Here is a 14,012-nt window from a genome sequence, read left to right as displayed (position 1 = left end):
AAAGAAATTTTCACCTATAAAGAAAGGGCACTTAGACAGCAACAATAAATGCTGAGGGAAAACAGCTGTCAGCCTAGATTCCTACAACTAGTTCAAACTTCTCATGACAAAAATCAAGAAATTCCAGACATAAAGAGACTGAAGGATTTTGATGCCCAGAGAGCCCTACCAAAAAGAACCATTAGAGGAAGTACTTTGGCAAGAACCATGAACCCAAACAGAGAAAAATGCATGAAGCAAAGGTTAAGTGAAATAGTTTTTTTTTTATTTTTTTTAATGTTTATTTATTTCTGAGACAGAGACAGAGCATGAGTGGGGGAGGGGCAGAGAGAGAGAGGGAGACACAGAAGCCGAAGCAGGCTCCAGGCTCCGAGCTGTCAGCATACAGCCCCACTCAGGGCTCAAATCCACAAACGGTGAGATCATGACCTGAGCAGAAGTTGGTCGCTCAACCAACTTAGCCACCCAGGCGCCCCAAGGAAAATAGTTTTTAAAAAGCAATAGTTAATTAGCATGAAGCTAAAATTCTTTTTGCTTCTGTAAAATTAGAATTAATTTTCTAGACATGGAAGATGGGTTGGGAGAGTTCAGATGGCAGTTGCTAAGTTCCATGTCTTCTGGCAGAGGACAAAGACATGGAATATTCTAGACTTAGAAACAAAATGTTTAAAGAATAAGAAAACTTGTTTTCTGCAGTGGTCTAAACTAGTTTTTAAAGATGCTTCTAAACTTAATTTTTATGTATCTGTAAATAAAGACAGTTTAACGTACTTTAGTTGCATTATAAATTTGCCAAGAGGTCAATGATAACTGAAATTAATACCATTTTATTATACCAATAGTCAAGATGATAAAGACATGAACATTATTAGAGCAAGATACTTCTCTCACTGATTCAGAAAATACTCAGGAATAGGTGGACTCTGTATTCAAAGGTAATTATGTTCTTCCCCAACCCAAGCACCTGGGTGTCCACAGGAAAGTTTCTTCATCTTTCTGATGTTCAGATAGCTTACTGTCATAAGGAGTAGTAACATCTACTTGCACGGCTGCGGGGTGAAGATTTGAGGTAAAGTTTGCAAAGTGCCTGATACATGGTGAGCATTCAATAAATGGAAACAAATATTTTGTATTAATAAAAACCATAGGAAGCAAATAACATGGTGAATACATGGGACATGAGTGCAGTTATAACATCCATGTGCTCAGTGGACTACAGAGACAGAAAGGATGAGAATAAAATGCAAAATGAGCCAACAATACAAAAATAGTTCCTAACTTATATCTCAACTGCAGAATGAGAACATATTTGCAGAAAAAGTAATTAATACAGAAAGAGTAAATATGCTTCAGAGAAAAATACTTTATTTTTGTCCTTTTTAAGTCCTCAACCCAAATGGATTGGCAAATGTAATTTAAGATCACAATTTTTTAAGTCTGATTGGGGCCCATGGTAACTGAATCAGCAGAGCTGTAAACCCTTTAGAAATGGGTTTTTAAATGGAATTATTGACAGAGTTTTGCCTGTGGTCACATAACCTGATGTCCTTGCATTTGGCTCTAAGACATTCTCTTACCTCATAAACAATCCTTAGTTCTTGTCACAGAGACTTTTTACTCCCCCTGAGTTATTTTTGCTGATGTAAAGATTATAGAGAGAATTGTAGCAAGGCCTCTGAGGCAGTACTTGGAGGCAAGCATTCTTCACTAGCTTCATTATGTGCACAGAAAATATAAATCAGGTTGTAAATGGTATTTGAGGCAAAGGAGAGGGCCAATGGAAGTGTTAAAACAAATGGGAGTCTATAATGAAAAGAAAGATTTTATAGCTCAGAGCCATTAATATTTTAAGATGAAAGGTGTGTGCACTTTTTAATGCTTGCCTCAGGACCCTCAATTATGTCTTTCTACAATTTATCATGTGTATTCAAAGTTACTGGTTGTGACTTTATGGCTTTAAAAGTGATTAAAAAGCCATGCTTTTTCATTAACCTGATGTCTTTGTTATGTAAATGTGTCACATATATATTAGAGAATTGTGTTGAGGATTCAGTGGCATGGAAGTTAATTAGAGAAAGTTTTATATGGCACAGATGTTCATATGAGAGCATAGATAGGTTTTTTTCTTCTTAATGTAATCATAGAACAGAGTGGATAATCTAGTCAGGAATATGGTGATGAGGTTTCAATTGTAACTAGAATTTCTTATATAAGCAGACTATGGCTCATGACAAGATTGAATAATATTCAAATATTGAAAGTAATAGTTAGGGGCACCTGGGTGGCTCAGTCGGTTGTTTCCAATTCTTGATTTTGGCTCAGGTCATGATCTCACAGTCTGTGGAATCAAGCCCTGCATCAGGCTCTGTGCTGACCGTGTGAAGCCTGCTTGGGATTTTCTCTCTCTCTCTCTCTCTCTCTCTCTCTCTCTCTCTCTCTTTCTTTCCCCCCGTGCTCCCCCCACCTCAAAATAAATAAATAAACATTAAAAAAAAGAGAAAGTAAAATAGTAATGTTTAGATGAAATGATAACAGTCATTGGAGCAGAGGGAAGTAGGAATAGTTTCAGAGGAATTATTAGCTATTTTGATGCTGCTTAATGGATATATGGAGTTCACTTTACTATCCTATTTTGTGTATGTTTGAAATTTTTTTAATATAAAATTTTTAATGTGATGTTTAAAACATTTTTGATAGCATTAGAACATGTTTATTATATGGTAAACAAAAATACAAAGCAGGTCACAAAATGGTAAATGCAGTGCAAACAATATAGAAAATACGTAGAGTGCAGGCAATAAACAGTTGAGGATATTAATAACAATTGACTCTTGAAAGTGAAATGATGGGTGATTATTTTTTCTATTTAATGATTTCTAAATTTTATAAATTTAAGCTAAAAAAGTACAGGATATAATTGAAAGCACCGAAAAACTTCAGTGTCTCTTACTCATAAGAAGGAACTGGAAGAAAGTACCCACATACGGGTAGGAAAAGTCAATATTTAAAAACACACACAAAGCAGAAACTTCCTTAATCATGTTCCTGCCATACAGGAGAGCATACAAGACAATCTTTGTTCAAAACAGAGCTGCAAGGATCCAGGTTCCACTTTGTGGCTTGGTCCCAGAACCCTGGATTGAAGTCAGTCATTTTTAATCTTTTGACTTTGGGCAATTTATTTAGGCCAAGTTTTCATTTCCTCACAACTGTAAATATACAATTGTACAATTATGCCATTGTCCAAACAATAATAGAACATACCTCGTTGGGTGTTACGAAGAACAAGTGAGTTAATCCGGACAAAGCACTTAGAACAGTGTCTCACACATCATTCTTAAAAAGGTTACCTAATAGTGACATGGCCCTTCCAGTGGCTTCCTGGTGTTTCATTCATATAATTTTATGTCTTTGTATTTTACTTTCTTCTATGTAGAGTTAATCATTTTAACTGATGCTAAAATTATTTAATGTCTTTGGCGCTTTTATGTTGTCAAGAGGTATACTAACCATTGTTTGCAATGCAATTAATGATCAATCTGTTAAACTTTTTTATATAAAATAGTTTTCATGTAGAAAAATAATCTTTTAAGACATTCAAAAAATTTAGAAAGCATCTCTGGGGGGAAAGTTCATGTAGTTAATGTGGTAGATTAAAAATGATTGCAAATTATTTGCAGCTTACTTTATTGAGAGGCAGAGTATAATCTCTTTAAAAAGCTGGCAGTATCTACTAAAAACATCCTTTAAAAAACCTGAAAATTTAATTTCTCTTGAACACTTAAAATAGCAGGCAAAACATATATAAATACAATAATTAGATGAATTACCTTAAAAAAATTTTTTTAAGTGGGCTTCACATCCAGCGCAGAGCCCAGTGCGGGGCTTGAACTCGTGACCCCGAGATCAAGATGTGAGCTGAGATCAAGAGTTGGCTGCTTAACCCATGAGCTACCCAGGTGCCCCGAAATGCATTACTTTTTAAAGGTATCAATCGTGTGGGTTTATCTTTTATATAAGGATATATAAAATATAAGGATATTTCTATCCTTATCATTTTTAGGCTGCTTACAATAGTATTTTAATACTGTTCTGGATTATAACAATGTTACAAGACTTCCTCCAGTCCCCAACACACACACAATTATATTTTCTCAAACCTGCCAAGGGTATTTGATTTGTGTTATCAACCAATCAGCTGGAAGTCACCACATGGGATCACAATGATGCAAACCTTGAGTGGCTAATAACGAGTCTGCCCTCTAGTACCTTTCTTTGAAATCACATTTTCAAAGTTTTATTTGGTCAGTGTTGTAAAACCCACTTTCTTGCTATTTCCTTATATTGTTCCAATGCACTAGCATTATGGGAAACACGTCTAACTGGATATTAAAATGACATTGTGTCTGAGACCCAAAAACAATAGATTTCAATTGTTGAAATGAGATGGGAGACAGATTGGCATTCAGACATTTCCATAAAGGGTGGCGAAGAGCAACTTAAAGACCTTGTCCAGCTGAGGACATAAAAGTTATTCAGACTGAGGCCGGAAAAAAGATTGATGAGCTATGTGAGAAGGAGTTCTTGAAAGACAGCTGTGCTCTGACCAGAAAAGGAGGGGAGTTTGGTGTGCTTCCCCCTTGGCTGCAAGAGAGAAGGGTTTCAATGAGATTTCTCAGGGAACTTGCTATGTGCCCCCTGCAGTTAGGCGGTGTTGCAGCTTTTGTTAAACCTGTCATAAAAGTTAGCACAAGGAAGCAATGGTGGCTAGAAGCTCTAGCAGGAGAAGGAAAGGAGAGGTAGTTACACTGGGCAGTCCACAGTCCCCATATTTGTAAGGCAAGGATGCATGACTAATTTCCATAAACCAGATGTGGAGCCACCCAGCTGAGGATAAACCAGTCTGGAGCCAATTTAAATGCTGCCTAAGAGGGCACCTATAGTGACAATGGGACTCCGAGGAAAGAGCCTCTATTTATTGGGCCACCAGAAAAGCAGAGCTCAGGATAAGGAAAGATAAGGAAAGTAGCCAGCTAAAGGAAGATGGATAACCACTCCCCTCCCCCCCCCCCCACAATAGTTTAATGTTCTCACCATGGAACTTGGAAAAACTCACTAAAGTACCAATGAGGGAAACAAAACAGCTTTAAATACCAGGCATTCTCAGTAATTCTACAGCCATTGTATATAGTACCTGGCAAATAAAACTTTTCACAACCCTATTTACACAGCTAGAGATTCCAGCTACATGCTATAAATTGGTATATACTTAATAAAAGATACAAAACAGCTTTATTTGTTAAAACTCTTTTGCTCACTAAAAATAAGTTTTATATTAAACACACCCTGCTATAGTTACTTCTTCCTTTATATTACAAGAACCCTGCAACATGCTCTATAAATGTTTCTCTTTGGAGCATCATTATGATTCATATCACAACCTCAACTTTCCACTTAACTATAATTATTATTCTTATTACTGTATTATTTGGGGGATTTGATCATCACAAATTGACCTGGGAGCACTTTATACTAACCGTATTACCTTTTGTACTCTCTGAAATTTTCTGAAAGCACTCTTGATTATCAGCAAAAACAAGATTTTCAAACCCAGATTCATTTTTTCCTACCCTAAGATAAATCAGCTACTCTCCAAAGATACTTGTTTCCTATAAATGGAGAATAGATTTAGAAATAAATATGTAGGTCAAAGAATCTATAATTATTGTTCCCAATAAATACCAATGATGGTCAGGATGATACTATTAGTGGCCACATGATCACAACACTGAAAAAATAGTTTATTTTTAAAATCATGAGGGGCGCCTGGGTGGCTCAGTCGGTTGAGTGTCTGACTTTGGCTCAGGTCATGATCTCACAGTTTGTGAGTTCGAGCCCCGCGTCAGGCTCTGTGCTGACAGCTCAGAGCCTGGAGCCTGCTTGGGGTTCCATATCTTCCTCTCTCTTTGCACCCCCCTCAAAAGTAAACATTAAACAAAATTTTTAAAATGTTTTAAAATCATGAATTAAAACAAAGATGCAACTTAACACTAACATTAGTATATCTTTTTGCGTTGCTTTCCAATATAAAAACATACAATTTATTTTCTTTAACATTTTTAATTCATTTTCTTAAAATTTTCCTTAAAACATTTTTAATCTCTACCCCCAAACTATACTGCTCAGTTACAATCCATTTACACTCACTGATCTCCATCCTATGGTCATTTTATTGACATGTTCACATGGGACTGTTATAGTTTCTGAGACTGGAATCTAATTCTTCAACTCTGGAGCCTGACCTCTGATGTTCTATCTGGTAGAGATTAAATTCTTCCACCACAAGGAGCTTAAAATGAATAAGGAGAACAAAACAAATATTTCAAAACAATCCCCAAGTAACAAAATGCTTAAAAATGTGCTGTACGATGTAACACAATATGTGTGTTGGCTGTACCTACTGGTGAGCACTCATTTCCAGCCCAACCCCAAACTCAATCCTTTTTGCCCCCACTATGATTAGGGGCCATCCCAGTTGTTTTCTGAGAATCCTCTGTCCAAATCCTTTCCATTAGCAATTTGGCAAGAGTTTATACATGTGATTAGAATTGCTCCCCAAAGGTCTTCTACTACTCTTGTTGTCTTCTATTGGGAAAGTAGACAGGGAATCTGGTAGGTACAATAAAATAACAAAGAGAAGCCCAAAGTATTATGGATGCAGAGAAAAGGGCCAGCCATCGCATTTACAGATTACTGATCAAGGCTTCTCCCCCAAAGCTGAACCTTCAGAACAAGCGGAGGTTATCCCAAGGAAGAGAGATGGAGAGTGTTTATAAACCAGAGAACAGCATGGTCAGTGGCCTGGAGGAAGTCATAGGATGTAACAGGTTTAATTGTAATGACAGGTAGGAGATAAGGAAATGCTGGGTGGATAGAAGAGAAAGGGCTGAGAAGTGAGAAGGGGCAAGTTCAAGAAGGCCTCCATGAAGACCTTTCAGAAGCATTACTCTGGGCATGTAAAAATGGGTTTGGGGAGTGACAAGACTCAAGGCAGGGAATCTGGAGCTAGGTAACTATTGTAGCAATCTGAGAAAACAATAAAGGCAAAATTAAGGTGGTGGTGTGGTAACTGAAAAAAGCAGAGCAATTTGAAGGCTTATGAAGGAACACAATGGACAGAACTTGATGGAATGATTCAGGATCAGAATTCAGAATAGCTTTCAGGCTGTTGGTTTGGGAAAGTGGGCATAAGAATTGTGTCATTTACCATTGGACAAACTCAGAGGCGGAACACATTGGGATTGAATGTGGGTATCTGCAACACATCCAATGAGAGATTTTTACATGTAGTTGAAGATAGATGGATCTAGGGAGTGGATTCTGAGCTAGAGATATGGATGAGGTCATCATGAACATATAGCCCATGACAGTAGGATTGCCAAGAGATAGTGTACACGGGGGGTGGGGGAGTGGGAGGGAGACGGGGAGTAAAGCAGAGGAAAGGGGAGGAGAGAAGATTCTAAAACAAAATTCTGAGTAATGCTGTTATTTAAGGGGCTGTCACATATAAAACAAACAACAAAGTTTAACCAAGGAAGTCAAGGGAAAACTCACAGTATGAAGCAACCAGAGGCAATAAAAAATTGCCTTCATTGAAGGAAGAAGTGACCAACAATGTCTAATATTTTTACAAATTAAACTTCAGAAAGACCTCACTATAAATTAGGTACCAAACTGGGTGCCTTGTCAGCGGCAAGTATGGGGGTTTTATAATTAGTAGAGATGAGAGAAAGAGTGTTAAGCTGCGGTATATATTCTAAACGTAACATTTAATGTCTAGGCACAATTACCACTTTTTATTGTTTTTAAAATTTTTTGTTTGTTTATTTGGGGGGAGGGTGGCAAAGAGAGAGGGAAGAGAGAATCCCAAGCAGGCTCCTAGCTGTCAGTGCAAACCCTGATGTGGAGCTCAAACTCACAAACTGTGAGATCATGACCTGAATTAAAACCAAGATTCGGATGCCTAATCAACTGAGCCACCCAGGCGCCCCTCCACTTTTTTACTGTTAAAGGAGGTAATGTTTTCAACACAAGTGGCTTAAAATACAACAATATGTTTTGTAATCACCGGAAATCTTCCTGCTTCACATGTTGGTTGGTAAGTGACACAGCACATCCCAAAGGAATATGGAGTTCTTTTTATTGGCAAGACTTTCCATGATGCCTGAAACCATTTTATTAAACAGGAATTAGGTTTACTCAACTGTGTCTAAGGTTACGCACCATTTAAACCCTTCTCACAAGCCCACAATCTACATTGTTCCTCTCTATATAAAATGCAGATGAAAAGAACCATTTAGAGTTAAAATTTCTAATACTTTTCACATTATCCCACATTTAAACATGTATGTTCCGAATTTCTGTGAAGAATGACACATTTGGACCACATTGCTCACCTGTGTAGAGTGACTGTGCGGTAGGGGCAGGTGACAATAATCAATGTTACAAAGGCATGAAAGCAAGGGCGTCAGGTGCAACATAAATAGGAAGGTATCAAATGCATCTACCTACATTTTTGACACCACCTTATGGCCACATCAATTGTTCCAAAAGTTATTTGTCTAAAAACAAGTCCATTTCAAGACAAAAATGTCAAAGAACAAGTAACCAATACAACAAAAAGTTATGAAAATGCTGGTTCTTTACTACTTCACACTTTATTGAACAACCAATAACGTTTTCTAAACTCTCCATAAAAATTAGTCATGAGAAACCCCAAGAAACAAAACCATTAATCTCCTGAAAGGATGATTTTCAACAATTGAGTGTCCACGTGAAAAGGTAACACAGATAATTCCTTGAAAATTTGTAGTTTCTTGGAAATTTATAATCAGCTTTTGTTGGTATGTATGCTATAGAAGTCCCACTGTAAATTCTTCTTTTTTTTAATGTTTTTTTAAATGTATTATTAAGAGAAAAGGAGAGACAGAGCATGAGCATGGGAGGGGCAGAGAGACAGGGAGACACAGAATCCGAAGCAGGCTCCAGGCTTTGAGTTGTCAGCACAGAGCCCGATGCCGGGCTCGAACTCACAAACCGTGAGATCATGACCTGAGCTGAAGTCAGACGCTCAACCGACTGAGCCACCCAGGTGTCCCCCACTGTAAATTCTTCTTAAGAAAATACACTTAGGGGGTGTCTGGGTGGCCCAGTCAGTTGAGCTTCCAATTCTTGGTTTTGGCTCAGGTCATGATCTCACAGTTCGTGAGACAGAATCCCACACTGGGCTCTATGCTGACAGTGTGGAGCCTGCTTGAGATTCTCTCTCTTCTTCTCCCTCTCTCTCCTCCCTTTCTTGTGCTCATGCATTCTCTCTCTCTCTTTCTCTCTCTAATATTAAATAAATAAACGTTTATTAAAAAAGAAGACACACTTAGAATTTTCTGAAAAATTTTTTTGCCTACCTAGTAAATTTGGTAGATACCATTGAAAGCACTTAGCACAAAGAAATCCTGGGATTAATCATAAGCACCACGTAACTGATAGTGTTGTGGAATATGCAATTTTCCTAAATTTAATGAACAAAGAAGGAATCACAACTTCAGGTGCCTGCAGGGAAACAGGAAGTTAGTTATTGATAACAAAGAGGATCAAGTGCTTCTATGCAAAAATGATGATCTATAGTAACAGGGCTCAGTACTGAGGATCTATATTATAAGCAGTGGTGGAGATTAAGTAAACTAAAGTCATTTCACTAATCTATACATATAATAGTTTAATGCAATAGATTGTTTAGAAACTAAAAGTTAGGCAAAACAAACCACAATGAACAAAATATCAGAAGGTTTAATGAAGACAGAATCAGTGATCATGACCTGCCGAGTCATATAAAGCCTGAGGCAAAAGGAAAAATCAGTTAACACTGATCTTGTCATCAGGAATATTTGCTACCCATAAATTATTATAGCAGAATCAATTGTGTGCATATATGTGTATGCATATTTACAGAGCTATACTAATTTTATAAGTATATATGCTTATTTACCTTGCATTTCAATGGGTTTTTTTTCCTTTTAGTGGAACTATTTCCATTTTATTTTATTTTATTTTATTTTATTTTATTTTATTTTATTTTTTTTATATATATGAAATTTATTGACAAATTGGTTTCCATACAACACCCAGTGCTCATCCCAAAAGGTGCCCTCCTCAATACCCATCACCCACCCTCCCCTCCCTCCCACCCCCCATCAACCCTCAGTTTGTTCTCAGTTTTTAACAGTCTCTTATGCTTTGGCTCTCTCCCACTCTAACGTCCTTTTTTTTTTTTTTCCTTCCCCTCCCCCATGGGTTCCTATTAAGTTTCTCAGGATCCACATAAGAGTGAAACCATATGGTATCTGTCTTTCTCTGTATGGCTTATTTCACTTAGCATAACACTCTCCAGTTCCATCCACGTTGCTACAAAAGGCCATATTTCATTTTTTCTCATTGCCACGTAGTATTCCATTGTGTATATAAACCACAATTTCTTTATCCATTCATCTGTTGATGGACATTTAGGCTCTTTCCATAATTTGGCTATTGTTGACAGTGCTGCTATGAACATTGGGGTACAAGTGCCCCTATGCATCAGTACTCCTGTATCCCTTGGATAAATTCCTAGCAGTGCTATTGCTGGGTCATAGGGTAGGTCTATTTTTAATTTTCTGAGGAACCTCCACACTGCTTTCCAGAGCGGCTGCACCAATTTGCATTCCCACCAACAGTGCAAGAGGGTTCCCGTTTCTCCACATCCTCTCCAGCATCTATAGTCTCCTGATTTGTTCATTTTGGCCACTCTGACTGGCGTGAGGTGATACCTGAGTGTGGTTTTGATTTGTATTTCCCTGATAAGGAGCGATGCTGAACATCTTTTCATGTGCCTGTTGGCCATCCGGATGTCTTCTTTAGAGAAGTGTCTATTCATGTTTTCTGCCCATTTCTTCACTGGGTTATTTGTTTTTCGGGTGTGGAGTTTGGTGAGCTCTTTATAGATTTTAGATACTAGCCCTTTGTCCGATATGTCATTTGCAACTATCTTTTCCCATTCCATTGGTTGCCTTTTAGTTTTGTTGGTTGTTTCCTTTGCTGTGCAGAAGCTTTTTATCTTCATAAGGTCCCAGTAATTCACTTTTGCTTTTAATTCCCTTGCCTTTGGGGATGTGTCGAGTAAGAAATTGCTACGGCTGAGGTCAGAGAGGTCTTTTCCTGCTTTCTCCTCTAAGGTTTTGATGGTTTCCTGTCTCACATTTAGGTCCTTTATCCATTTTGAGTTTATTTTTGTAAATGGTGTGAGAAAGTGGTCTAGTTTCAACCTTCTGCATGTTGCTGTCCAGTTCTCCCAGCACCATTTGTTAAAGAGGCTGTCTTTTTTCCATTGGATGTTCTTTCCTGCTTTGTCAAAGATGAGTTGGCCATACGTTTGTGGGTCTAGTTCTGGGGTTTCTATTCTATTCCATTGGTCTGTGTGTCTGTTTTTGTGCCAATACCATGCTGTCTTGATGATTACAGCTTTGTAGTAGAGGCTGAAGTCTGGGATTGTGATGCCTCCTGCTTTGGTCTTCTTCTTCAAAATTCCTTTGGCTATTCGGGGCCTTTTGTGGTTCCATATGAATTTTAGGATTGCCTGTTCTAGTTTCGAGAAGAATGCTGGTGCAATTTTGATTGGGATTGCATTGAATGTGTAGATAGCTTTGGGTAGTATTGACATTTTGACAATATTTATTTTTCCAATCCATGAGCAGGGAATGTCTTTCCATTTCTTTAAATCTTCTTCAATTACCTTCATAAGTTTTCTATAGTTTTCAGCGTACAGATCCTTTACATTTTTGGTTAGATTTATTCCTAGGTATTTTATGCTTCTTGGTGCAATTGTGAATGGGATCAGTTTCTTTATTTGTCTTTCTGTTGCTTCGTTGTTAGTGTATAAGAATGCAACTGATTTCTGTACATTGATTTTGTATCCTGCAACTTTGCTGAATTCATGTATCAGTTGTAGCAGACTTTTGGTGGAGTCTGTTGGATTTTCCATGTATAATATCATGTCATCTGCAAAAAGCGAAAGCTTGACTTCATCTTTGCCAATTTTGATGCCTTTGATTTCCTTTTGTTGTCTGATTGCTGATGCTAGAACTTCCAGCACTATGTTAAACAACAGCGGTGAGAGTGGGCATCCCTGTCGTGTTCCTGATCTCAGGGAAAAAGCTCTCAGTTTTTCCCCGTTGAGGATGATGTTAGCTGTGGGCTTTTCATAAATGGCTTTTATGATCTTTAAGTATGTTCCTTCTATCCCGACTTTCTCAAGGGTTTTTATTAAGAAAGGGTGCTGGATTTTGTCAAAGGCCTTTTCTGCATCGATTGACAGGATCATATGGTTCTTCTCTTTTTTTTTGTTAATGTAATGTATCACGTTGATTGATTTGCGAATGTTGAACCAGCCCTGCATCCCAGGAATGAATCCCACTTGATCATGGTGAATAATTCTTTTTATATGCTGTTGAATTCGATTTGCTAGTATCTTATTGAGAATTTTTGCATCCATATTCCTCAGGGATATTGGCCTGTAGTTTTCTTTTTTTACTGGGTCTCTGTCTGGTTTAGGAATCAAAGTAATACTGGCTTCATAGAATGAGTCTGGAAGTTTTCCTTCCCTTTCTATTTCTTGGAATAGCTTGAGAAGGATAGGTATTATCTCTGCTTTAAACGTCTGGTAGAACTCCCCTGGGAAGCCATCTGGTCCTGGACTCTTATTTGTTGGGAGATTTTTGATAACCGATTCAAGTTCTTCGCTGGTTATGGGTCTGTTCAAGCTTTCTATTTCCTCCTGATTGAGTTTTGGAAGAGTGTGGGTGTTCAGGAATTTGTCCATTTCTTCCAGGTTGTCCAATTTGTTGGCATATAATTTTTCATAGTATTCCCTGATAATTGTTTGTATCTCTGAGGGATTGGTTGTAATAATTCCATTTTCATTCATGATTTTATCTATTTGGGTCATCTCCCTTTTCTTTTTGAGAAGCCTGGCTAGCGGTTTGTCAATTTTGTTTATTTTTTCAAAAAATCAACTCTTGGTTTCGTTGATCTGCTCTACAGTTTTTTTTAGATTCTATATTGTTTATTTCTGCTCTGATCTTTATTATCTCTCTTCTTCTGCTGGGTTTAGGCTGCCTTTGCTGTTCTGCTTCTATTTCCTTTAGGTGTGCTGTTAGATTTTGTATTTGGGATTTTTCTTGTTTCTTGAGATAGGCCTGGATTGCAATGTATTTTCCTCTCAGGACTGCCTTCGCTGCGTCCCAAAGCGTTTGGATTGTTGTATTTTCATTTTCGTTTGTTTCCATATATTTTTTAATTTCTTCTCTAATTGCCTGGTTGACCCACTCATTCGTTAGTAAGGTGTTCTTTAACCTCCATGCTTTTGGAGGTTTTCCAGACTTTTTCCTGTGGTTGATTTCAAGCTTCATAGCATTGTGGTCTGAAAGTATGCATGGTATAATTTCAATTCTTGTAAACTTATGAAGGGCTGTTTTGTGACAATGGGTTTTTTTTTCTAATGTCATGAGTGTTGATGATTTTCAAGGAAGAGCTAAAATGATATTTTCTTTGCTGTTATCAAATATAGGGAGTCTGAAAGGATATTCAATTCAACAAGTGCTCTTTGAAGTTGTTTAGTTATACAGTACAGTTCCTGTTTATTAAGATACATCATCTGCAATTCATTTTAAAGACTTGCATCTAAGAAATAACTAAATAAATGTACTGTTTTGTGCTACAGAACCACATGATATTTCTTCCCAAATAGGAAAAAAGTAATCATAGAACTTAATATTTTAATAATACAATTTAATTTAATAATACAATTTAATTTTAGAAGTATAAATTTAATAATTGAAACAGAGCTTTCTTTTCAGTTGAAGAGTATATCTTCTGTCATTGGTCAAATAAGGTTAAAAATTGGTAAATAATGGTGTAGAGAA

This window comes from Lynx rufus, unplaced genomic scaffold, assembly GCF_022079265.1.
Source record: "Lynx rufus isolate CCGP_SWC_20201006 ecotype Redwood Valley unplaced genomic scaffold, mLynRuf1.p SCAF_1, whole genome shotgun sequence".
Lineage (NCBI taxonomy): Eukaryota > Metazoa > Chordata > Mammalia > Carnivora > Felidae > Lynx > Lynx rufus.
This window is presented reverse-complemented; position numbering follows the sequence as displayed.